The 24700-nt window shown below is 44.7% G+C and overlaps 1 protein-coding gene and 1 non-coding gene across 3 annotated transcripts in view; one reads left to right on the plus strand and one right to left on the minus strand.

The window, feature by feature from the left end:
• The window catches only part of LOC126187586 (nocturnin), a 399558-nt gene that overhangs the window by 183095 nt on the left and 191763 nt on the right, over positions 1-24700 (plus strand). The gene's annotated exons all lie outside the window — the stretch shown is intronic.
• Positions 2079-2150, minus strand: Trnat-ugu (transfer RNA threonine (anticodon UGU)). The gene has a single exon. It is a non-coding gene; the product is annotated as a tRNA-Thr (tRNA).

The raw sequence follows: 24700 nt of genomic DNA on the forward strand, positions 1-24700 counted from the left end.
TGCCATTGTCATGCTGAAGGACAGGTTGTTCCACATGTGGACGAACTCTTCGAATTCGAAATTCGATTACATTGCGCTGGTCCTCACGCACGATGGCAGCAAGTATGTAGACAAAAAGACTAAAGAAGTAGAATGTTAATAATGTTTGTTAGAGCTTAATTGGTTCAAAAGCGCCGCGTCGGATTATGTTGTGGAAGCTGCACAAATTTCAACGAGACAGCTATTCGTTATCTTCTCACTAACATGACGAACAGCTGTCTCGTTGAAATATCCACAACATTATCCGACGCGACGCAAGTGGAACAATGAAACAGTTACTACGTCGGGAAAGCCTCAAATAACAAATGTTTGCTATATGTAAAAAAACCTTTGAGAGTTTTCACATAAATAATGCGCAGGCATTACTTTTCAGCCCGTCCTAGTACAATTCTTGTATTGAATGACACCCGCGCCTAAAATACACTTTCTGATTAAGGTAACTGTACATATTTCTACCATATTTCTTAATAAAATTATGCCGTAAGCAAGTAGCAAAGATTCTGCAAGTCGTGATCTGGAAAATCTGAATCCATTGGAACATTTCAGGTTTTGAATCATTATACCACAAGTGTTTTCCAATGTCCTCCTGGAACAACTTAAATGACAGTTAAAGTGACACTTTAGATTACCTAAACTGGATAAGGTCTCATCATGTTTGTTGTAAGAAGGAATATCTTGTACAGCTATAAACAGCGTACAGAAGTTTCTGAGCGCAGTAGGGTATAAGGCAATGAAATGATTAGAGTTAAACGTACCGTCGACGACGAGGTCATTAGAGACGGCCTAGCAGCGAAGTTTGCTGGAACAACCAACGCGCCGGCTTCGAAGAGTTTTGCCGAACTTTGAATAGGTATCAGCCGTCCAATCTCTGTCACGTCTCGTTTATGTGTAAGGCGACCACAGGCTCTTGATCTCAAAGTTTCGTCTGGTCAATCTGAGACTGAAAGCTACTGGCAGATTAAAACTGTGTGCCGGATCGGGACTCGAATCCCGCACCTGTCCTTTCGTGGGCAGTGTTCTCACCGTCTGAGCTATCAAGGTACGATTCATCATCCTCCTTCAAGGCAGTACTATTACCATTACTCCCCTGCAAAATTCCAAACGTCTACAAGCCTTACGGGACTCCTGGAAGAAGCGATACCGCGGGGAAATGGCTTACTCCCAGCAAAAATGGTTCAGATGGCTCTGAGCGCTGTGGGACTTAACATCTGATATCATCAGTCCCCTAGAAATTAGAACTACTTAAACCTAACTAATCTAAGGACATCACACACATCCATTCCCCAGCAGGATTCGAACCTGCGACCGTAGCAGTCGCGTGGTTCCGGACTGAAGCGCCTAGAACCGCTCTGCCACCGCGGCCGGCTTAATCCCAGCAGAGGGGATGGTTTTCAGAACGAATCTTTCACTCTGCAGAGGAATACAGCTGCTACGACGGGTCGTGAGCCGCACCTGGGTAGCTCAGTCGGTAACACAACTGGTGTATACATGCTGACTGAAGCGATTAATGAAAATGTGTACCAAGGTCGGGATTCGAAACCGGGTCTCTTGCTCAGTAGGCATAAGCACTAATCAGTACATCACCCTGGCGCAGCGGCTTTGTACAACTGGGCGAACTACCCTAGCACTCCTTCCTCTTCAGTCCAAACTCCCGTTCAAGCCTCAGACCATTTGAAATTCCCCTAAACTTAAACAGCATTGCAGAGGATCTCCTATTGTACTGGAACAAAAAAATGGTTCAAATGGCTCTTAGCACTATGGGACTTAACATCTGTGGTCATCAGTCCCCTAGAACGTAGAACTACTTAAACCTAACTAACCTAAGGACATCACACACATCCATGCCCGAGGCAGGATTCGAACCTGCGACCGTAGCAGTCGCGCGGTTGTACTGGAACATCTCAGCATCGAACGAAACGGGGATGCTGTCTGAAACACAGGTACTTTATTCAGATGAAATTATATTGTTCCAGAGACCTTTTCATGTCTCAAACGTCTATGATGCATATTTTCAGACTGAAGCGACGAATGAAAATTTGTACCAAGGCTGGGATTCGAACCCAGGTCTTTTGCTCACATGGCAGATGCACTAACCACTACGCCACCCTGGCACACTGGCAGTACGCAACAGCACCGACTACCCTAGTGAGGCACGAATGGGAACTGGGACTGAGAAGGGAGGCGTGCTAGTGTGGCCCGTGCAGGGTGGTGTAGTAGTTAGCGCATCTGCCTGGTGAGCGGGACACCCTGTTTCGAATCCCAGCCTCCGTATAAATCATTCGCCGCTTCAGTCTGCATCTGTATACCATAGCTGTTTGAGACGGTGGACTCCTGGTAGAGGCAGCAGAGTGTTACAGCACAGAGAGCTCGGTTACGCTGAACTGCTGAGTGACGGAACACGGCGGCTGGACCCCATCCCACGAGATGCAGCCGCGACCTCGGCCTCGCAGCTAAGCGGCGAGTCACGAAGGAGAGGCTTCGGGTCAAGGGCGGTGCGCGCAGCAGCTTGCGAGGTGCTCGCTCCCCGGCCGCTGTGGTGGGAGGGACACCCGGCACTGCCGCCTCCCACCGGGTATCACCGAGCAAATTCTTGTCTTGGACTCAGAGCGCTTCGTTTTAATACGAACAGCACGCCTAGGGCTAAAACTAACACAGGTGCACAAGGGGCGCTCAGAAGGTGCAAGGCCTAACAAAAAGTGCTCAACCTGATGCAAGAATACGAGGAGGACGAGGTCAGTATTTAACGTTCCGTCGACAACGAGGTCGTTAGAGATGGATTAGGGAAGACGAAGAAGGAAAGTGGTCGTGCCCTTTCGAAGGAACCGTCTCAGCATTTGCCTTAAGCGATTTAGCGAAATCGCGGAAAGCCTAAATCAGGTTGGCTGGACGCGGGTTTGAATCGACAGAGCGCGGTGTCTAAGTGGTTCGCACCTTGGAGTCGCATTCGGGATGCACTGTGCGACCATAAAGATGTGGATTTTCCGTAGTTTCCGTAAAGTGATCAAGTGTTATGTCGGGATGGTTCCTTCCCCATTGTTGCGCAGTCCCACCTTTTGATCCGTATTTAGTGATCTCATTGTCGACTTGACGCTACACCCTAATCTTCCCTCTTTCAAATATTCAGACGCGTGTGAATTCCTAAGGGACCAAACTGCTGAGGTCATCGGTCCCTAGACTTACACACTACTTAAACTAACTTATGCTAAGAACAACACACACACACCCATGCCCGAGATAGGACTCGAACCTTCGGCGGGAGAGCCTCGCAGTCCGTGACATTGCGCCTCAAACCACACGGCCACTTCGCGCGGCCTTCCCTCTTTCCTTTGGGCAGTGTAGCACTAACCACACCGCAGTAACTGTTGGATCACTGCACGCATTGACACATGTACTGCGCTAGTCTCGGCTTAGACTGGCAAGGTGGGGTGGCTGTCGCTAGACACTTGCCGCCTCCGCTAATACCTAAAAGTGGTCGGCAGTGGCAAACGACACGCCACTCACGTGGACAGATCTACAGGCCTTGAGTACCCTTACGGAGGCGCTGAGCAAACGCCGGCAGTGTCCGGCAGGGGCAGAAGAGTGCGGCGAGATGAGCGTCCGTGGCACAGATCGCCCGCCGCCCGCGACCCAGATCGCGACAAAGGCGCCTCTGTGGCCTCTCTCTCTCTCTCTCTCTCTCTCTCTCTCTCTCTCTCTCTCTCACACACACACACACACACACACACACACACACACACACACACGGCGTGGCAGACGGCGCTCCAGCCCAGGAGACAGGGACATCTCAGCCGCGTCTCAGGTTCGTAAGGGCTTTCCATCTTGTCGTATTCCTCACCCACAAAATGGTTGACTCCGCCCTTTGTAACTGAGCTCTCTTTCTCGATTACTTACTCCAGTCACAGCGGCAAGACAGTTCCAACGAGAATATTTGGTGTACAGCCTCTAGTAATTTTTGAAAGTTAAAATGTAAGGTCAGCAATACATTAGGCAAAATCACAAATTTTATGCGTTACGAAGGCACATGCGTTCGTCGTCAGAAACATCTAGACATAAGAACCCTTACGAAAGCGTTCATCCACGCAAAGAGAAGATCTGCAGCGGATAGGCACTTGGTGCAGGGAGTGGCAACTGACCCTTAACATAGGCAAATGTAACGTATTGCGAATACATAGAAAGAAGGATCCTTTATTGTATGGTGATATGATAGCGGAACAAACACTGGTAGCAGTTACTTCTGTAAAATATCGGGGAGTATGCGTGCGGAACGATTTGAAGTGGAATGATCATATAAAATTAATTGTTGGTAAGGCGGGCACCAGGTTGAGATTCATTGGGAGAGTCCTTAGAAAATGTAGTCCATCAACAAAGGAAGTGGCTTACAAAACACTCGTTCGACCTATACTTGAGTATTGCTCATCAGTGTGGGATCCGTACCAGATCGGGTTGACGGAGGAGATAGAGAAGATCCAAAGAAGAGCGGCGCGTTTCGTCACAGGGCGGGCGCTGATAACCACGCAGTTGAGCGCCCCACAAACCAAACATCATCATCATCATCGTCACAGGGTTATTTGGTAACCGTGATAGCGATACGGAGATGTTTAGCAAACTCAAGTGGCAGACTCTGCATGAGAGGCGCTCTGCATCGCGGTGTAGCTTGCTCGCCAGGTTTCGAGAGGGTGTGTTTCTGGATGAGGTATCGAATATATTGCTTCCCCCTACTTATACCTCCAGAGGAGATCACGAATGTAAAATTAGAGAGATTAGAGCGCGCACGGAGGCTTTCAGACAGTCGTTCTTCCCGCGAACCATACGCGACTGGAACAGGAAAGGGAGGTAATGACAGTGGCACGTAAAGTGCCCTCTGCCACACACCGTTGGGTGGCTTGCGGAATGTAAATGTAGATGTAGATGTAGATGTAGTAGTGTCAGTGTAAAAATATCCCAAAGCAATGAAATACACACTGAGGTGACTAAAATCATTGTTGTTGTTGTTGTGGTCTTCAGTCCTGAGACTGGTTTGATGCAGCTCTCCATGCTGCTCTATCCTGTGCAAGCTTCTTCATCTCCCAGTACCTACTGCAACCTACATCCTTCTGGAACTAAAATCATGGGATACTGTAAATAGGCTGCTTAGGTTTTTATGTTGGTAACGCCACGTAGCGCTCTGTATGAAAATGACTGACTGTGATGTGTGCAGTCTGTGGCTGGTTTGCATTGTTCGAATTTTTGCTATTGTAGTGTTGGGCAGTTGGATGTGAACAGCGCGTAGTGTTGCGCAGTTGGAGGTGAGCCGCCAGCAGTGGTGGATGTGGGGAGAGAAACGGCAGAATTTTTGAGAGCGGATTATCTGGACGTGTGTCCATCAGAAATAGTACATTTTTAATACTGGATATCATGAACTGATGTATACCGGGTGATCAAAAAGTCAGTATAAATTTGAAAACTTAATAAACCGCGGAATAATGTAGATATAGAGGTAAAAATTGACACACATGCTTGGAATGACATGGGGTTTTATTAGAACCAGGCGCTCCACCCCATATTGCTAGACGCGTGAAAGATCTCTTGCGCGCGTCGTTTAGTGATGATCGTGTGCTCAGCCGCCACTTTCGTCATGCTTGGCCTCCCAGGTCCCCAGACCTCAGTCCGTGCGATTATTCGCTTTGGGGTTACCTGAAGTCGCCAAGTGTACCGTGATCGACAGACATCTGTAGGGATGATGAAATACAACATCCGACGCCAATGCCTCACCATAACTCCGGACATGCTTTACAGTGCTGTTCGCAACATTATTCCTCGACTACAGCTGTTGCTGAGGAATGATGGTGGACATATTGAGTATTTCCTGTAAAGAACATCATTTTTGCTTTGTCTTACTTTGTTATGGTAATTATTGCTATTCTGATCAGATGAAACGCCAACTGTCGGACATTTTTGAACTTTTGTATTTTTTTGGGTCTAATAAAACCCCATATCATTCGAAGCATGTGTGTCAGTTTGTACCTCTCTATCCACATTATTCCGTGATTTATTCAGTTTTCAAATTTATACTGACTTTTTGATCACCTGGTATATGATGACTTTTGAACATTATTAAGGTAAATACATTGTTTCTTCTCTATCAAAATCTTTCATTTGCTAACTCTGCCTATCAGTAGTTAGTGCCTTCAGTAGTTAGAATCTTTTATGTAGCTGGCAGTATTGGCGCTCGCTGTATTGCAGTACTTCGAGTAATGAAGATTTTTGTGAGGTAAGTGATTCATGAAAGGTATATGTTATTGTTAGTCAGGGCCAGTCTTTCGTAAGGATTATTGAAAGTCAGATTGCGTTGCGCTAAAAATATTGTGTGTCAGTTTAGTGCTGATCAGAATAAGTAAGGAGAGAAATGTCTGAGTACGTTCAGTTCTGCACAGCTGTTTGAAAATCAAATAACGTAAGAGGTTTATCAGCACAGTAATTCATTAATTTTTCTAAGGAGATGTTTCAATACCTCCTAATATTGAGTCAGTCTTCATTTTGCCTGGAGTAGTGTAGAACTCGACGTGGCATGCACTCAAAAAGTCGTTGAAAGTACCATGCAGAAATACTGAAACATGCTCCCTCTCTACGCGTCCATAATTGCGAAAGTGTTGCCGGTGCAGGATTTTCTGCATGAACCGGCCTCTTGATTAGGTCCCATGGATGTTCGATGGGAGTCATGTCGGTCGACCTGGGTAGCCAAACCATTTCCTCGAATTGTCCAGAATGTTCTTCAAAACAGTCGCGAACGATTGTGGCCCAGTGGCATGGCGCATTGTCCTCAAAAGAAATTCGATCGTTGTTTGGGAACATGACACCCTAGATGGGACTGCTTTACATGTAGCCTAACATCCACAGGACCCGTCTGTTGTCTGCTACCATATCGCACTAACGCCAAATTTCGCCGCACTGTCCTAAAGGACACATTCCTCGTACGCCCCTATTGATTTTCGCGGTTATTTCCCGCATTGATGCTTGTCTGTTAGCACTGACAAACCTACGGAAACGCCGCTGCTCTCTGTCATTAAGTGCAGGCTATTGGCAATTGCGTTGTCCATGGTAAGACATAATGCCTGACATTTTGTATTCTCGGCACACTTTTTACACTATGGTCTCGAAATATTGAATTCCCTAACGATTTCCGAAATGGAATGTCCAATGTGTCTTGCTCCAGCTGCCATTCCGTGTTCAAAGTCTGTTATTCCCGTCGTGCGGCCATAATCACGAAGGAAACCTTTTCACATGAATCCACTGAATAAGAATGACTGCTCCACTAATGCACTGCCCTTTTATTCGTTCTGTACGCCATACTAACGCCATCAATATATGTGCATACCGCTATCAAATGTCGTTTGTCACCTCAGAGTATGTCAATGATATTTCGTCGGTTCTGTAAATATCGTTCCTAGCGACTTAAGCTAAACGAAAAAAATAAAAAAGATCAAAAGTCATCTTAGTATCACATCGGAAATTAATGTCAGAATTCAATTTTCTGCTGAGATAGCATCTTGTATTCAGTAAATCAAATCTACTCACTTCAGTGGCCTGGGCAGGAACATCTGCATAAAGGTTTTTGATATCCAGAGATGCGATACATGATGTATCAGCAATATGTTTATCTTTAAAATCATTAACCAAAGTAGACTGTGTTTTTATGCAAAGTACTGTTTCTAGAAATAACAATAGGTCTAATCGGATGCTTATCTCTGCTGTTTGTTGTTGTGGTTTTGATGCAAACCACCGTGATAGCCTATCCTGTGCAAGCCTCTTATTCTCTGCACAAACACTACAACCTATGTCCATCTGAAACTGTTTACTGCATTCAAACCCTGGCGTCTTTAGCTCCCACAAGTCCCTCCAGCACTAAGCTGGCAATTCCTTGACACCTCTAAATGTATCTAATCAATTGATCCCTTCTTTTAATCTTTGACATAGCTTCTTTTAGCGGTGTTTTGTTTTGACGGACAACGAATGTTGTGTAAAAAGATTCCGAGCTTTTCCGCTCTAATATTTTAATCATATATGACGATGTGGCTTTCAGTGTCACGAAGCCGGTAATGATCCAGGAATAAAGGACAAAATAGAGCAGAAGCGGCTATTAATACACAACATTTTAATTAAGATGTGCGATAAATTTATTTTCTCCCTTATTTGATTCAGCACCTCCTCACCAGTTATGCGATCTACCCATCTCGTCTTCAGCAATCATTTATAGCACTAAGCTTTTCTTTTAGATTTTTAATTGGGACCTAAAAACTCTACCATCTGGTCAGCAAGATATATGAGACAGGCGAAATACCCTCAGACTTCAATAAGAATATAATAATTCCAATCCCAAAGATAGCAGGTGTTGACAGATGTGAAAATTACCAAACTATCAGTTTAATAAGCGGCAGCTGCAAAATACTAACGCGAATTCTTTACAGACGAATGGAAAAACTAGTAGAAGCCGACCTCGGGGAAGATCAGTTTGTATTCCGTAGAAATATTGCAACACGTGAGGCAATACTGATCCTACGACTTATCTTAGAAGCCAGATTAATGAAAAGGCAAACCTACGTTTCATACCTTTGGAGACTTAGAGAAAGCTTTTGACAATGTTGACTGGAATAATCTCTTTCAAATTCTGAAGGTGGCAGGGGTAAAATACAGGGAGCGAAAGGCTATTTACAATTTGTACAGTTATAAGAGTCGAGGGACACGAAAGGGAAACAGTGGTTGGGAAGGGAGTGAGACAGGGTTGTAGCCTCTCTCCGATGTTATTCAATCTGTATATTGAGCAATCAGTGAAGGAAACAAAAGAAAAATTTGGAGTAGGTATTAAAATCCATGGAGAAGAAATAAAAACTTGAGGTTCGCCGATGACATTGTAATTCTGTCAGAGACAGCAAAGGACCTGGAAGAGCATTTCAACGGAATGGATAGTGTTTTGAAAGGAGGATACAAGAGGAACATCAACAAAAGCAAAACGAGGATAATGGAATGTAGTCGAATTAACTCAGGTGATGCTGAGGGAATTAGATTAGGAAATGAGACACTTAATGTAGTAAAGGAGTTTTTCTATTTGGGGAGCAAAGTAACTGATGATGGTCGAAGTAGAGAGGATATAAAATGTAGACTGGCAATGGCAAGGAAAGCGTTTCTGAAGAAGAAAAATTTGTTAACGTCGAGTACAGATTTAAGTGTCAGGAAGTCGTTTCTGAAAGTATTTGTATGGAGTGTAGCCATGTATGGAAGTAAAACATGGACGATAAATAGTTTGGACAAGAAGAGAATAGAAGCTTTTTAAATGTGGTGCTACAGAAGAATGCTGAAGATTAGATGGGTAGATCACATAACTAATGAGGAGGTACTGAATTGGAGGTACTGAATTGGATTGGGGAGAAGAGAAGCTTGTGGCACAACCTGACTAGAAGAAGGGCTCGGTTGGTAGGGCATGTACTGAGGCATCAATGGATCACCAATTTAATATTGGAGGGCAGCGTGGAGGGTAAAAGTCGTAGAGGGAGACCAAGAGATGAATACACTAAGCAGACTCAGAAGGATGTAGGTTGCAGTAGTTACTGGAAGATGAAGAAGCTTGCACAGGATAGAGTAGCATGGAGAGCTGCATCAAACCAGTCTCAGGACTGAAGACCACAACAATAACAACAATTGGGACCTAAGTTGCAGAGTGCTGTGCATTGTACCTCACTTTAAAGGACCTTCTAGTTCTACCGATATACTTCGCATCACAAGTGTTATCTAACTTTCTATTCTGCCTCTTCGATTCAGAAAGCAACCTTACATCGCAGTGTTGCAGAAAGACACGATCTAGTTGTTCAGTTTTTCACGTTCGGGAATTTTCAGAAACGTGAAATTCTACCTGATAATAACACAAATCTCGTCCCGCCCTGCATTAATACTCTCACTGGCGTCCTTTATAAGGACGGTGCAACTTTCTTGAGATTCGCGTTCCTCGCTGTTAATCCAGCAGCCTCGTGCACGTACGGCCGGCGTGCAGTGATCCGCGGACCGCCCGTTGGTCAGTGCGCTGTTGGCCGGGGCCCAGGCGAGGTCCGGACACTGCCGGGCTGGGAGAGAGGTTAGAGAGGTTCCAGGGAGGCGCTGGAATGCGGCGGCTACAGGCGCCGGCGCCACGCCGCCACCGGGAGACCACTTTCACGACAGCCGCTGCCTGCTGTTGCCGAGCAACGAGTCCTCCCGTACCACTGCGTGGCCGGCGTCGTCACGGCCTCGTACAGCACCTCACCAGCTTCCTCCATCCAAGAATTGAAGGCAGAACTGTAAGCAGATTACGAGAGAGTTCGACTTCAGGAGAAATCTGATTCTCTCTGTTTTTCCTGGCGTTTAACCCGCCATATGCGATTTGTAGTTTTTTCATGATGTGGCGTTTTTATTTCCTTAGTTTTAAGTTTCGCAGCAAGATTCCCTTCACGTTACCACAGTTGGCAGAAAACCTATGGCGGGAAAATTGTGCTCCGTCTACCTGTATATCGTCTAAGTTTGTTCCGTCATCGTACACTACTCGCCATTAAAATTGCTACACCAAGAAGAAATGCACATGATAAACGGGTATTCATTGGACAATTATATTATACTAGAACTCACAACTGACTACACTTTCACGCACTTTGGGTGGGTAGATCCTGATAAATCAGTACCCAGAACAAACACCTCAGGCCGTAATAACGGCCTTGATACGCCTGGGCATTGAGTCAAACCGAGCTTGGATGGCGTGTACAGGTACAATTGCCCATGCAGCTTCAACACGATACCACAGTTCTTGAAGAGTAGTGACTGGCGTATTGTGACGAGCCTGTTGCTCGGTCACCATTGACCAGACGTTTTCAATTGGTGAGAGATCTGGAGAATGTGCTGGCCAGGGCAGCAGTCGAACATTTCCTGTATCCAGAAAGGCCCGTACAGGACCTGCAACATGCGGTCGTGCATTATCCTGCTGAAATGTAGAATTTCGCAGGGATCGAATGAAGGGTGGAGCCACGGGTCGTAACACATCTGAAATGTAACGTCCACTGTTCAAAGTGCCGTCATTGTGACCAAGAGGTCACCGAGACGTGTAACCAGTGGCACCCCATACCATCACGCCGGGTGATACCCCAGTATGGCGATGACGAATACATGCTTCCAATGTGCGTTCACCGCGATGTCTCCAAACACGGATGTGACCATCATGATGCTGTAAACAGAACCTGTATTCATCCGAAAAAATTACGTTTTGCCATTCGTGCACCCAGGTTCGTCGTTGAGTACACCATCGCAGGTGCTCCTGTCGGTGATGCAGCGTCAAGGGTAACCGCAGCCATGGTCTCCGAGCTGATTGTCCATGTTGTTGCAAACGTCGTCGAACAGTTAGTGCAGATGGTTATTGTCTTGCAAACGTCCCCATCTGTTGACTCACGGATCGAGACGTGGCTGCGCGAGCCGTTACAGCCATGCTGATAAGATGCCTGTCATCTCGACTGCTAGTGATACGAGGCCGTTGGGATCCAGCACTGCCTTCCGTTTTACCCTCTTAAACCCACCGATTCCATATTCTGTTAACAGTCATTGGATCTCGACCAACGCGAGCAGCAATGTCGCGATACGATAAACCGCAATCGCGATAGGCTACAATCCGACCTTTATCAAAGTCGGAAACGTGATGGTACGTATTTCTGCTCGTTACACGAGGCATCACAACAACGTTTCACCAGGCAACGCCGGTCAACTGCTGTTTGTGTATGAGAAACCGGTTGGAAACTTTCCTCATATCAGCACATTGTAGGTGTCGCCACCGGCGCCAACCTTGTGTGAATGCTCTGAAAAGCTAATCATTTGCATATCACAGCATCTTTTTCCTGTCGGTTAAATTTCGCGTCTGTAGCACGTCATCTTCGTGGTGTAGCAATTTTAATGGCCAGTAGTGTATTTTCTCATGTGGACACTAGGGACCAGCCCAACAGTAGCCTAAAATTGCGCGCAAAATCGCCTAAAAGGCACTTTCAGGGTAAGCGGTCTACCAGATCAACGGTCGTTAACCGGTCGCTGGTGTTGATACGGGTCTGACTCGCCTCCGTGCCTCCTAAGATAGGTCTTACGCATTACGCCTACGAGCAGCAGCTTCGGTTTGCAATCGGCGCGCGCGACTACATTGCGATTATAGCTGTGGGAATATGCTGTTCACCATATGGTAAACAGTCATCGCGACCACCTCTTTTTGTCACCTCGATTGCTCCCCCGTGTTTTCAGGATGCTAGGATCCTCTGCACGTGAATTCACTTCCCTCCAGCACTATGAATTCCACGGGTCGTTCAAGTTCTGTTGGTCTGTGAGTCTGTTGAATTTACATACACTGATTATTATATTTGTATGTATGCTCTCAGCTACATGTGTATCAGTTCTAGGAGAACATATACCACTGTTAAGCTTCAATCTGGTTTATTTCGAACTGTACCCATTTCCTGTTTTTTCAGTCTTCTAATTAACTGATACCCCCAAGAAGAAACAGAGTTGGTTGCCTTGAACGGCAGTTTATAAATCTTCGTCCCAAGAGGTAGACCCAGTTGCTACCGTCAGAGAACCCTGTGGCGACCCGTTTACTACCGGCTCGGCGTTTAGAGGAAACAACATGAGGGTGTTTACAATTAGCTGCAATGAATACAGAATATTAATGCAAGGCAAACGGGCATTTGTCAAAACGAAACAACTGTCACATTAAAAATCATAAACAGTTAAATCAGAGGAAGTTTCTTGAAAACTTATAATGGAAGAGTAGTCGCGTATGGTTGCAACAAATGAAGTGAAGAAGGAATTGGAAAAAATAACTGGTCTTTGAAATGCCGTGTTACAAGACACTGTTGAAGACCAATTGGATTGATCGAGTAAGGAATGAAGACGTCCTGCAACCAGTTAACAAGAAAAATATGTAACAAGGAAAAAAGGCTAATACCTGAATGAATGGAAAAGACAGAAAGGTTGGTAGCATACTACGAGAAGCGTCACTGCTGAAAACTGTAGCTGAGGTGATTGTAGAAGTAAGGAATCGTATGGGCAGTGCTTGAAGTGAGTGCATAAGGTAGTAGCATGCAACGACTGTTCTTAAATGGAGGGAATATCCGGCAAGCGACATGGCTGGAAAGCGGCAATAAACCTGGAACGAGATTTTCACTCTGCAGCGGAGTGTGCGTTGATATGAAACTTCCTGGCAGATTAAAACTGTGTGCCGGACCGAGACTCGAACTCGGGACCTTTGCCTTTCGCGGGCAAGTGCTCTACCATCTGAGCTACCCAGGCACGAATCACGCCCTGTTCTCACAGCTTTACTTCTGCCAGTACCTCGTCTCCTGCCTTGCAAACTTTACAGAAGCTCTCCTGCAAAACCTTGCAGAAATAGCACTCCTGAAAGAAAGGAGTTCGAGTCTCGGTCCGGCACACAGTTTTTATCTGCCAGGAAGTTTCTGCATTAAACCTGCCTTAGGATTGATCCTAAGTACCTGCCCTAAATACCATAGATGGAAACAATACAATGTTACCACCGAAACGAAGGCCGTCCACGTACTGATGTATCAGTTTTCCAGCTTAGGTACCTGAAAACTTTCTATGACAGCTGAGGGTGATATGGATCCCGCTTGCTCGAATACTCTTTCAATTCTATATTTTACGCAAACATAAACGAAAAAGTAAAACAACTCTCGTATCTGTAGATAGGTTTGACGTCGTTCTGATTTTTCTTTTCCACTACTTCTCCCGTCACCAAGTTGTATGCCTCGGTCCATGTTTCGTTAATTAAGCTTATTTTGGTTAGCTTCTTCGATAGGCGTCACCCTCACCCAACCCGTGCAGACGTTCTTCATTTCATGCTTTATCCGCCGGCTTGATCTTTGACATTCACAGTCCTAAGAAAAATTGCGGACATCCCTAAGTAACGATGAATTGGCCACTGGATATGATGCGGACTCGCCAGTTTAAAAGGAGTCGGGGAGTACTGTGTTGTCAATAGAGAAGCAGTTCGAAAACATGGCTCTGAGCACTATGGGACTTAACATCTGAGGTCATCAGTCCCCTATTACTTAGAACTATTTAAACCTAACTAACCTAAGGACATCACACACATCCATTCCCGAGGCAGGATTCGAACCTGCGACCGGAGCAGTCGCGCGGGTCCAGACTGAAGCGCCTAGAACCGCTCGGCCACACTGGCCGGCAGAAAAGCAGTAACCGCAGTATAGGTCGATCAGTGGAGCTCGTGTCACTTTAGTAAGAAATCCGTCAGGGACATTTCAATCCTTTTAAAGCTACCTAAGTCAATTGTTGGTCATGTGATTCTAAAGTGGGGGCTCGAAGGGACATCCACAGCTAAATCATGACCAGGCAGACCACAAGTAATGTCGGACAGGGACAGTCGAGCATTGCGGATGGTGGTAGGAAAGCATCACATTAAATCAGCAGATGGAATCACTCGTGAGTTCCGAATTACTACCAGCAGTCCAGCTAGCAGACAGACTGTGCGTAGGGAGTTAAGAATAGTGGTGCACAGTGGTCGAACAGCTCCTCATAAGCCACACATTTTTCTAGTGAGCGCTAAGTGTCGCTTGAGGGATTTTTTCACCTGCCTCGAGATGACTGGGTGTTTGTGTTGTCCTCATCATTTCATCATCATTCCTGAATGTGGCGAGATTGGGCTGAGCAAAGGTTGGGAATTTGCACGGGCGCTGATAACTGCGCAGTTGAGCGCCCCACAAACCAAACATCATCAACATCATCATAAATGTCGCTTGAGATGTAAAGAGCGACGCCACCGGACACTCGACGACTGGAAACGGATTATTTGGAGACGTGTATCACGCTATGTGCTGTGGCACGGATTGGGTTTGGTGGATGCTTGGAGAATATCACCTGCCATCACATGCAATTCCAACAGTGAAGTACAGAGGAGGTCGTGTTACGGTATGGACGTGTTTTCCTGGTTACGGAGCTGTTCCCTTATTGTGCTTAAGAAAACGATAAATGCAAAATGATACGAACACATTTTACTGTATTGTGTACTGGGTACAGTAGAGGAATCGTCTGGGAACGATACTGTATCAGCATGATAGTCCACCGTGTCATAAAGCAGCATCTCTGAGACAATTATTTATGCAAATGTTTTCTACATTTCGCGGCCCTGTCAGCAACTGTATGAATATTAATTTTAATTTTAAAAACCAACAGCGTCAATTGTAAAATTTTACCTAGATTTGCCTAGGTTTCAGTCGAGATAACCCAACCTTCTTCAGAATAAAAGTAACTACCGTTTGTCCGTAGTAGACATCGTCTAGCTGATACTACAAATCCATAAATTATCGTCAGACTGTAAAAACTTATCTGAAACTGCCTCGGCCCCACTTCGTGACCGCGATTCGGCAGCCACTGGAACTGACCGTAGCGTCATGGGGACCGCCTGCGCATAAACTGTGTGATGGGAACTTTTTGGGACAAGACGCGATCCTAACTCCTCATCTTCAATTTACTAGTAAAGTGAAATTAAAGAAAGGTACAGCATAGGAAAAGGGCGTATATGTTACCCTGTGCAGAACGTACTTAGATCGACTGTCTTAACATTTATGAAGTATTCGTTGGTCATTATATGAGGAAGATATCACGTGCCTACAACGTATGGCCTGTCTAGGAAAATTTTGTGCTGCAGCACGAAGCTTAATCACCTCAAAAGAACTTAGGAGTGGGAAGGATAATATAAAGCCAACATCGTCATTATTATGACTAGGTCTAATTTTTTTGTTGTTGTAAATGTTAAGCATTTGCTTAGCTATGGTTACAACGCATGAACATCCTATTGACTTAGCATACAAATAGTCATGAATGAACTTATGAACAAGTCTACACCTAATCTGTAACATCTGGCAATACGGACCATATAAAATAGATGGTCATTATTCAAGATTAGTATATTTGACCTGAAATGGTCGTGAATCAAGTCAAAATAAACTAATGCACGTGCCTGATTGAGCTTCATGAAGAAGTTATGGTTATGAGTTACAGTAAACACTAAACTAGGGGATAATGTGGAGGCTATGGGGTACTCAATTTGTCTTCATGGAGGTGATCCACACACATATTGTAAAAACTGTGCGTGGAACACTGCCATCATAATTGGGGCCTGGTGACCACTGCCATTGAACTTAGGGAATGGCAGCGGAATTAAATTTAAAGTGTGACTTGGCGAACATCGCTCCGGTCAAAACACTTAAAATAACTGACCGACAAAGGTCAATATGTCCTTAAAGAACTAGTCTAAGCTATGAGAGGATGACGGGAAAATCTATGATGTGATTTGGCGAACAACGCTCCAAAAGACACCTTTAAATGTCATTGTGTAAGATCAATTCAAACTGATCCAGCTAGTCTGAACCAAAACTTCGTATCCAGTAGATTGTGGCAAGGTGAGGTTATCCTCCCGCGATACTTATATAGATAAGACTGTCATTAATTATGTTAATAAAAAGCTGTGTATGACTAGGTGATGGCATCACTGCTATCATATACACATAATATTGACCACAGTCGATCATGGTTCAAATGGCTCTGAGCACTATGGGACTTAACATCTGTGGTTATCAGTCCCCTAGAACTTAGAACTACTTTAACCTAACTAACTCAAGGACATCACACACATCCATGCCCGAGGCAGGATTCGAACCTGCGACCGTAGCGGTTACGCGGTTCCAGACTGAAGCGCCTAGAACCGCACGGCCACACCGGCCGGCCCACAGTCGATCATATTGAAGGATTGTGTGGTAGCACCTATATTCTATAATGGGATACTGACTTGGTGATCGTCATTCCGGTTATTACACGTGCATGCCATTGACCGACGAATTTATTATCCACTAATTAAATCAAATGTTGAAACCTAGAACGTGCTAGAACGTGCATACCAAATTTCGGTTGACCACCTATGTGCATGTCCACTACGGACAAACGGTAGTTACTTTTATTCTGAAGAAGGTTGGGTTATCCCGACTGAAACCTACGTAAATCTAGGTAAAATTTAGCAACAGAGGCTGTTGGTTTTTAAAATTAAATTTAACAATTATTTATGTACAATTTTCTGAAATGGACTGGCCTGCCCAGAGTCCCGAACTGAACCCAGTGGAACACCTTTGCGATGAGTTACAGCATTTACTCGCCCTAGACCATAGCGTCCAGCATCACTGACTTTTCGGATCCAGCCCTTGAAGCAGAATAGGCTGCCGTTCCTCTACAGACATTCAGACGCCCCATTGTCCCCAGCGCAGTTCAAGGCATCTTAGAGCCGAAGGCTACACACACACACCCCATGTTGGTGTCCACTGGTAGGTGTCCGGATACCAATGCCCAGATAGCGTACTTCAGTGGCACTGTCTATCAAGTTGTTTAGAGTCAGCCAGAGGTGTCACTGGCAGATCGGTTTATTGGCGACACAAGATCATTCTCTAGATGAGGAGACAGTGGTATATCGGAAGCTCTACTGTCTCTCTGGGGAGAAGCGCCCGCCGTAAAGTGCAGCGACGGCGCGACTTTGACATTCGCGCGACCTCGCCATTCAGGGATCCACCTTGAGGAGACAAGGTCGCCGCCGGCCGTAGTCGCCAGGGGAAAGGCTGCGTGGCCGGCCCGACACGTGACCCTGTCCGATTCCGTAGCAGTCCCATTCCACCGAGCAAACTCTGCGCTCTCTCTCTCTCTCTCTCTCTCTCTCTCTCTGTCTCTCTCCCGTGGCTACGTGACGACTGTTTGTAGTTGGGATGATCAAAGTATGGAAGCGCCTTTGTACCAGAGTAGTTCAAAGTAAACGATTCTCTCAAAGACTCAAAATGGTTTCTGGAAAATTAAAAATGTAAATGGCATTTGACTAGGGCCTATCGCCGGGTAGACCGTTCGCCGGGTGCAAGTCTTTCGATTTGACACCACTTCGGCGACGTGCGCGTCGATGGGGATGAAATGATGATGATTAGGACAAGACAACACCCAGTCCTTGAGCGGAGAAAATCTCCGACTCAGCCGGGAATCGAACCCGGGCCATTAGGATTGACATTCTGTCGCGCTGACCACTATTTTTTTTTTTCGGTATTGTTCGTTGCGTTTGGTCTAGACGGACGTCACAAGACATTCGTTCAAGTTGATCGTTGATTCCTCTACTCAGTTTTTTTATTACAGAGGGCGAGCAGCCCTCTGAACGAACACGCTGAGTTACCGTGCCAGCTCTCAGCTACCGGGGGCGGACTCTGGAAAAATCATTCACGTATAGTAGAGCTTCCTTTATTCGTACACCGCATCTTGGAAAGCTGCAAGTGGATAGGTATATTTCGTCTTTCTAGTTCGTCGAATGGAGTTCGATACTGAAGCACTTGATCAACTACTAACCAAGGTAAGATCATATGTAATAGGTTCGGACGTAGATGACTGGCCTGATAAATATTTCCCTACTGAAACGCAGTGCGTTATATTCAACGCCGAATATTCTACAGAAAGGGAAGTCAAATCTGGTGTGCGCTAGAGGACCTCTAATGTTCTCAATAGATTGTCAGTGTCAGCTGTTAGGATACGTTACTGTTGGCTATTGGCTGTTGACCATCGCAGTGACCTTGACTCCGATATGAAGGACAAATAAATACGTATCCCTGGCGTTGATAAAAAAATTAAAAGTTTACAACAAATAAGTCTCCAAGACTGGGTGGAACCCCAGTTCGGCTTTACAAAGAGTACTTTTCGCCACTGGCCCGTTGTATTTACCTCTTGCCAGCGTGAGGTCTCAAGCGATTCGAAAAAAGCGCAGGTGGCTGCTGTATATTAGAAAGGGCAAAAGAACGGACACCCAACATTACAGACGAATATCCTTAACATTGGTTTGCTGCTGAATTGTTGGACATATTCCAAGATAGAATGCAATAATTTTTCTTGCGACAGAAAAGCTTGTACCCACAAATCAAGCACGGATTTAGAAAGCATCGCTCATGGGAAGCTCAACTTGATCTTTCTCACACGATATGCCGCGAAGGAAGCGTGAAGGGCAACGGGCAGATTCCATATTTCTAGATTTCCCGAAAGTATTTGGCACGGTGCCCCTCTGCATACTGTTGACGGAAGTAGGAGCATATGGAATGAGTTCCCAGTTATTTGAGTGGTTCGAAGACTAATTAAGCAATACAACACAGTGCATTCTCCTGGACGGCGAATGTTCTTCAGAGAGAGGTCTCGTCGAGGGTGTCCCAGGGAAGTGTGGTAGAACCGCCCACCTTCTCTAAATACATAAACAATCTTACGGGAAGATGAGCATTAATTTGCGATCGTTTGCTGATGACACTCTAGTATTCGGAAAACTATCGTTGTTGAGTGAATGTAGAGGGATACAGGATGACTCAGAATTTCTACTTGGTGCGATGAGTGACAGCATGCCCTAAATGCAGAAGAATATATACTGATGCAGATAAGCAGGAAAGATAATCATGTAACATTCGAATACATTAGTAATGACGTACTGCTGTGGTGTACAAAACTACTAGCGAAAGTCTGCTGCCAATTACTACTAAAGACGACACTGTCTCGTTAGCTATATATATCAGTGCCACTACGATGCCCCTGTCGACACAAAAATCTCTGAACGTTTGTATGTCATGTCTTAGCAAATTCTAAAAACAATCTTACAGCTATGTTATAATGTTTTCATTTATTGAGAATTTGGAGAACAAAAACTGTCGGAAAGAACAGATACCACATACATAAAAATCACTGATATATCCTGCCACATTCTAAGCTCGTCACAACCAGTGGAATTCTCATGGGTAAAGCTCGATTCACATTCCAAAATGTGCTCACAACGTACATTGTAAACTACAAACTGGAAACATTAAAACTTAATTACTACTAAAGACATCAGGTTGGTGGCTGCTTTTGACAACAGCAAGAGGGCCCAGACATGCCCCGTGGACACTTCTGTCTTGTCGTTTAATATGTTGATACGTTAATTTCTTAAAGCGCAAAATATTTCTCTTGCCTCTATATTTGAGAACAGCCTACCTTTTCCCTCTAAATGCAATATTTTCAAGCTGCCCATGCCGGAGTATATGAAATAAGCTGTCAATATTCTTAGATGAAGTATGTCGGTCAGACAGAAAGAAAATATAAAATAGGATTCAAAGAATATAACAATAAAGGAAATGATTCATGAAGCATCTTAAGAGTGAACAGCAGCCTCCAGGAAGAATCAGGGACAGGTTCTCCGCATAGTAGCTGGGCTCAACGATCGCGTCTGAAACTGGTAACATTTTCTTGAAATTCTTAAAGATTGGTGATAAGTTTTGATCCCAGAAACTGTTATCAGACATTATGTCTCTCGTTTCAAGATTCCTCTAGTTTAATCACTTCTGGCAATGATCCCCGCTACATACCTGCACTCACGACCGTGAGGTTTAATTCTATCTCCCATACCTAACTGTCAGCGTTTCGCAACAGTATCATTCTGGGCTTAGCTTGCGTCATGTTCTAATGGTGAAGGTGGCCACTTAAAATTGGTGTGCAAGAGAACAGAGCTGCTGCAGTAGGGCTTAAGTCCAAACGCATAACACCTTTAAATCCTAATTATGTTTGAAACAGCATGAATGATTGGCTTTGCGATCTAAACCCGGGTAACTGACACTTTATTTTTGACACGTGATTATTTTTGAAGACGAATTCTTTACAGTTGCAGTACGACCGCAGTTTTGTTGATTACAAACTGTAGCTACAATAATCATATTTGATTGAAAGCATCGTATGAGTTCCGTGCTCGAATGGCTGTTTTCGTCCATAACACTGACGCTGGTCTAGAGGTGTACACCCTCTCGATTTCTTTCACTTCTCAAGTACCTTCATTTACAGTTAATTTTCTTGTAAGTAGTAGCAGTTTTTTATCTCTCTACGCAACAATACTATTTTGCTATTCGCTGCATGTTAATCTCTCACTAGCCTACGAGTTAATTACAGCCGATGTTCACGTTTCTAGATTGTGGGCTTACTTTCCACCATTTTCATTCCTGATGCAGCGTCTTCGTAGTACAGTTTAACGATCAATGCTTGTAGTAATAAAATGAAGTACAGCTATCCCAAACTTTACTCCTGGAAATAGTTCGACCATAAACAAATCGTAAGGGGTGTCCCAGGGAAGTGTGGTAGAACCGCCCATGTTCTCTAAATACATAGACAATCTTACGGCTAGGTGAGCATTAATCTGCGATCGCTTGCTGATGGCACTGTAGTATTCGGAAAACTATCGTTGTTGAGCGAATGTAGAGGGATACAGGATGACTCAGACTGCACCGTCTGTCAGATTGTTCATTCAATAAAATAGTCGGGAGAGTGGAGATATTCTGCCTTTAAATATTGCGAATTTCTGACCAACATTACATATATAAAGATCCAACGATTGACATAATACGTGCAAAATGACAAGATGCAGTATTGTTTGGATGCCACTGCAAGCCCCCTAATGACTTGCTAGGTAAATCAGTTCAAAACTAGGAGGAAGGCAAGAACGAATCAATAAGACCAGGGTTGGTAAATCACTGTGTGCTAAAAACTAACCTCTTGGTTGATAGGCATGAATCCAGAGAATTGTATGGGGGAGGGGTCAATTAGTTACAGTTTCCTCCAAAACCTCAACCCAGAAATCTAGCTTGTTATGACCACCACCACTTTCAGTTTGCCACATACGTCTATGATTATATCTATAATAATAGTTAAATATTTTAATAATAATTTGTTTACATCAGTGACTTAATTCATCCGTAGATTTGAGAAATACATGTGCCACACGATCGATTTAAGAGCTATACTTCGAGGGCTACTCGAAAAGTAACGAACGATCGATCGCGAAATGGAAACCACAGTGAAAATCAGAACTGTTTTATTTATGACAGTGAGCTAAACCTTCCAGCTACTTCTCTACATAGTTGCCGCTCCGACTCAGACATTTGTCGTACCACTGTACCAACTTTCCAATATCATCATCATAGAAGGCAGCCGCCAGTGATTTTGGACAACTTTCTATCCTAGACTGCTGCTTGTTGTCTGCTTGTTGCACTCTCAGAGTGCGGCCGAGAATTGTTATGAAAAAGGAAACGCATGACAGCTGTGTTATGTGGGCTGCATGACATCAGGCGAAATCTCTCACCAGGCCCCCATACTTGGAGGGAGACACTATCTTCTAGGCATTTTCACGTGCTCACTGTGCGCTCATAAGTGAAAAGAGCAATGTGACGCAATCGATTGGCATACTAGAAACACTGCCCAACCCATCAGTGCAAAGCTTCATCAAATTTTCTCTGTGGCACCCATTTAGCGCCCATTCGGATCTTATATTGCGAGTGCAGTTGTTCGGTCTCCCCACGCAAAAATTTCATTTTGCTTTTCGTTGCATATTAATCTCACGTTAGCCTACATACCTTGGCTCACTTTACACAATTTTCAAAAATCGTTAAAGTGGCTCTAAGCACTATGGGAATTAACATCTGAGGTCATCACTCCCCTAGACGTAGACGTACTTAAACCTAACTACCCTAAGGACATCACACACATCCATACCCGAGGCAGGATTCGAACTTGCGACTGTAGCAGCAGCGCGGTTCCGGACTGAAGCGCCTAGAACCTCTCGGCCACAGCGGCCGGCCAACAATTTTCATTCTTGATACAGCGTCTTCATAGCGGAATTTGGCTATCAATGTCTGCAGTAAAAAAATGAATTACAGTTATTCCAAAAATTTCCTCTCTAAACAAACAGCAAATGATTAGCAGCAAGTTTACAGACTGCATAGCCTGTCGGATTGTCCATTTAATAAAAGTCACGAAAGAGGCGATATTCTGCCTTTGAATTATTGCGAATTTCTCTTCCACACTGGAGAGATAAGTATCCAAGGTTAAATACTCAGTGAGTCCTAAAAATTTTCAGCTATTACTTCTTCTTTCGCCTACAGCAGTGACTGGCATAATATGTGCAAAATGCCAAATTGCCCTATGGTTCGGACCCGACTGCAAGCCACCTTAAAGATTGCTGGGTAGGTCAGTTCAAAACTAAGAGGAAGGCAAGAACGAAGGAGTAGGACCATGGCTGATGGACCACTGTATGTTAAAACTAATCTCCTGGTTGACAGGCGTAAATCCAAAGATTGGTTTGCGAGATGGGGTCACAATGTGTTACCGTTTCCCCCAACTCTCAACGCAGGAATCTAGCTTTTTATGATCACCACCACTTTTAATTTGCCACAGATGTCTACGATAGTAATAACAATGACAGTTAGATATTTTAACATGGTAATAAGTTGTTTGGATCAGTGAGATAATATGATCAAAATTTTGAGAAATACGCGTTCGATACAACTGATTTTAGAACTATGATAGCAAAAACTCTCACAACTTTGACCGCATCAAAATATAAAAATGTATAATCAAAGAGTTCATTTGCCATTATCAACATTTCACTTAGCTTTTCAATTACGAACACAAATCTACAGAATGTGACAATGCGAGCGATTGAATGAAGGGAATGCTGCCTCATTCAAACATTTGCGCCTACTTTCGAGAAGTCGGCCTTCCAGTACTCTTTTTTCTTGGTGGCGTTCTTCCCTTTCTGTCTCGGCGTGCTCACCTCCCTGTTGTTTACCCGTTCTGCTATTGGATTCTCGAACCGTGTCGGCGTCAGCAGCAAGTACGGTCAATCTGTGAATGAGCACTTTTACCTTGCTGAGATGATCCCCACAGACAGTCACGACGTAGACCGACCGACCTGGACAAGAACTTGTTTCCAGACTCTTAATATTTATGAAACAAAATTCTCTGAAAATTACTTGAGGATCTTGGAAATATATATATGCTACTGGCCATTAAAATTGCTACACCAAGAAGAAATGCACATGATAAACGGGTATTCATTGAACAAATATATTATACTAGAACTGACATGTGATTACATTTTCACGCAGTTTGGGTGCATAGATCCTGAGAAATCAGTACCCACAACAACCACCTCTGGCCTTAATAACGGCCTTGATACGCCTGGACATTGAGTCAAACAGAGCTTCGATGGCGTGTACAGGTACAGCTGCCCATGCAGCTTCAACACGATACCACAGTTCATCAAGAGTAGTGACTGGCATATTGTGACGAGCCAGTTGCTCGGCCACCATTGACCAGAAGTTTTCGGTTGGTGAGACATCTGGAGAATGTGCTGGCCAGGGCAGCAGTCGAACATTTCCTGTGTCCAGAAAGGCCCGTACAGGACCTGCAACATGCGGTCGTACATTATCCTGCTGAAATGTAGGATTTCGCAGGGATCGAATGAAGGGTAGAGCCACGGGTCGTAACACATCTGAAATGTAACGTCCACTGTTCAAAGTGCCGTCAATGCGAATAAGTGGTGACCGAGACGCATAACCAATGGCACCCCATACCATCACGCCGGGTGATACGCCAGTATGGCGATGACGAATACACGCTTCCAATATGCGTACACTGCGATGTCGCCAAACACGGATGCGACCATCATGATGCTGTAAACAGAACCTGGATTCATCCGAAAAAATTACGTTTTGCCATTCGTGCACCCAGGTTCGTCATTGAGTACACCATCTCA

This window comes from Schistocerca cancellata, chromosome 5, assembly GCF_023864275.1.
Source record: "Schistocerca cancellata isolate TAMUIC-IGC-003103 chromosome 5, iqSchCanc2.1, whole genome shotgun sequence".
In the NCBI taxonomy this organism is placed as follows: domain Eukaryota; kingdom Metazoa; phylum Arthropoda; class Insecta; order Orthoptera; family Acrididae; genus Schistocerca; species Schistocerca cancellata.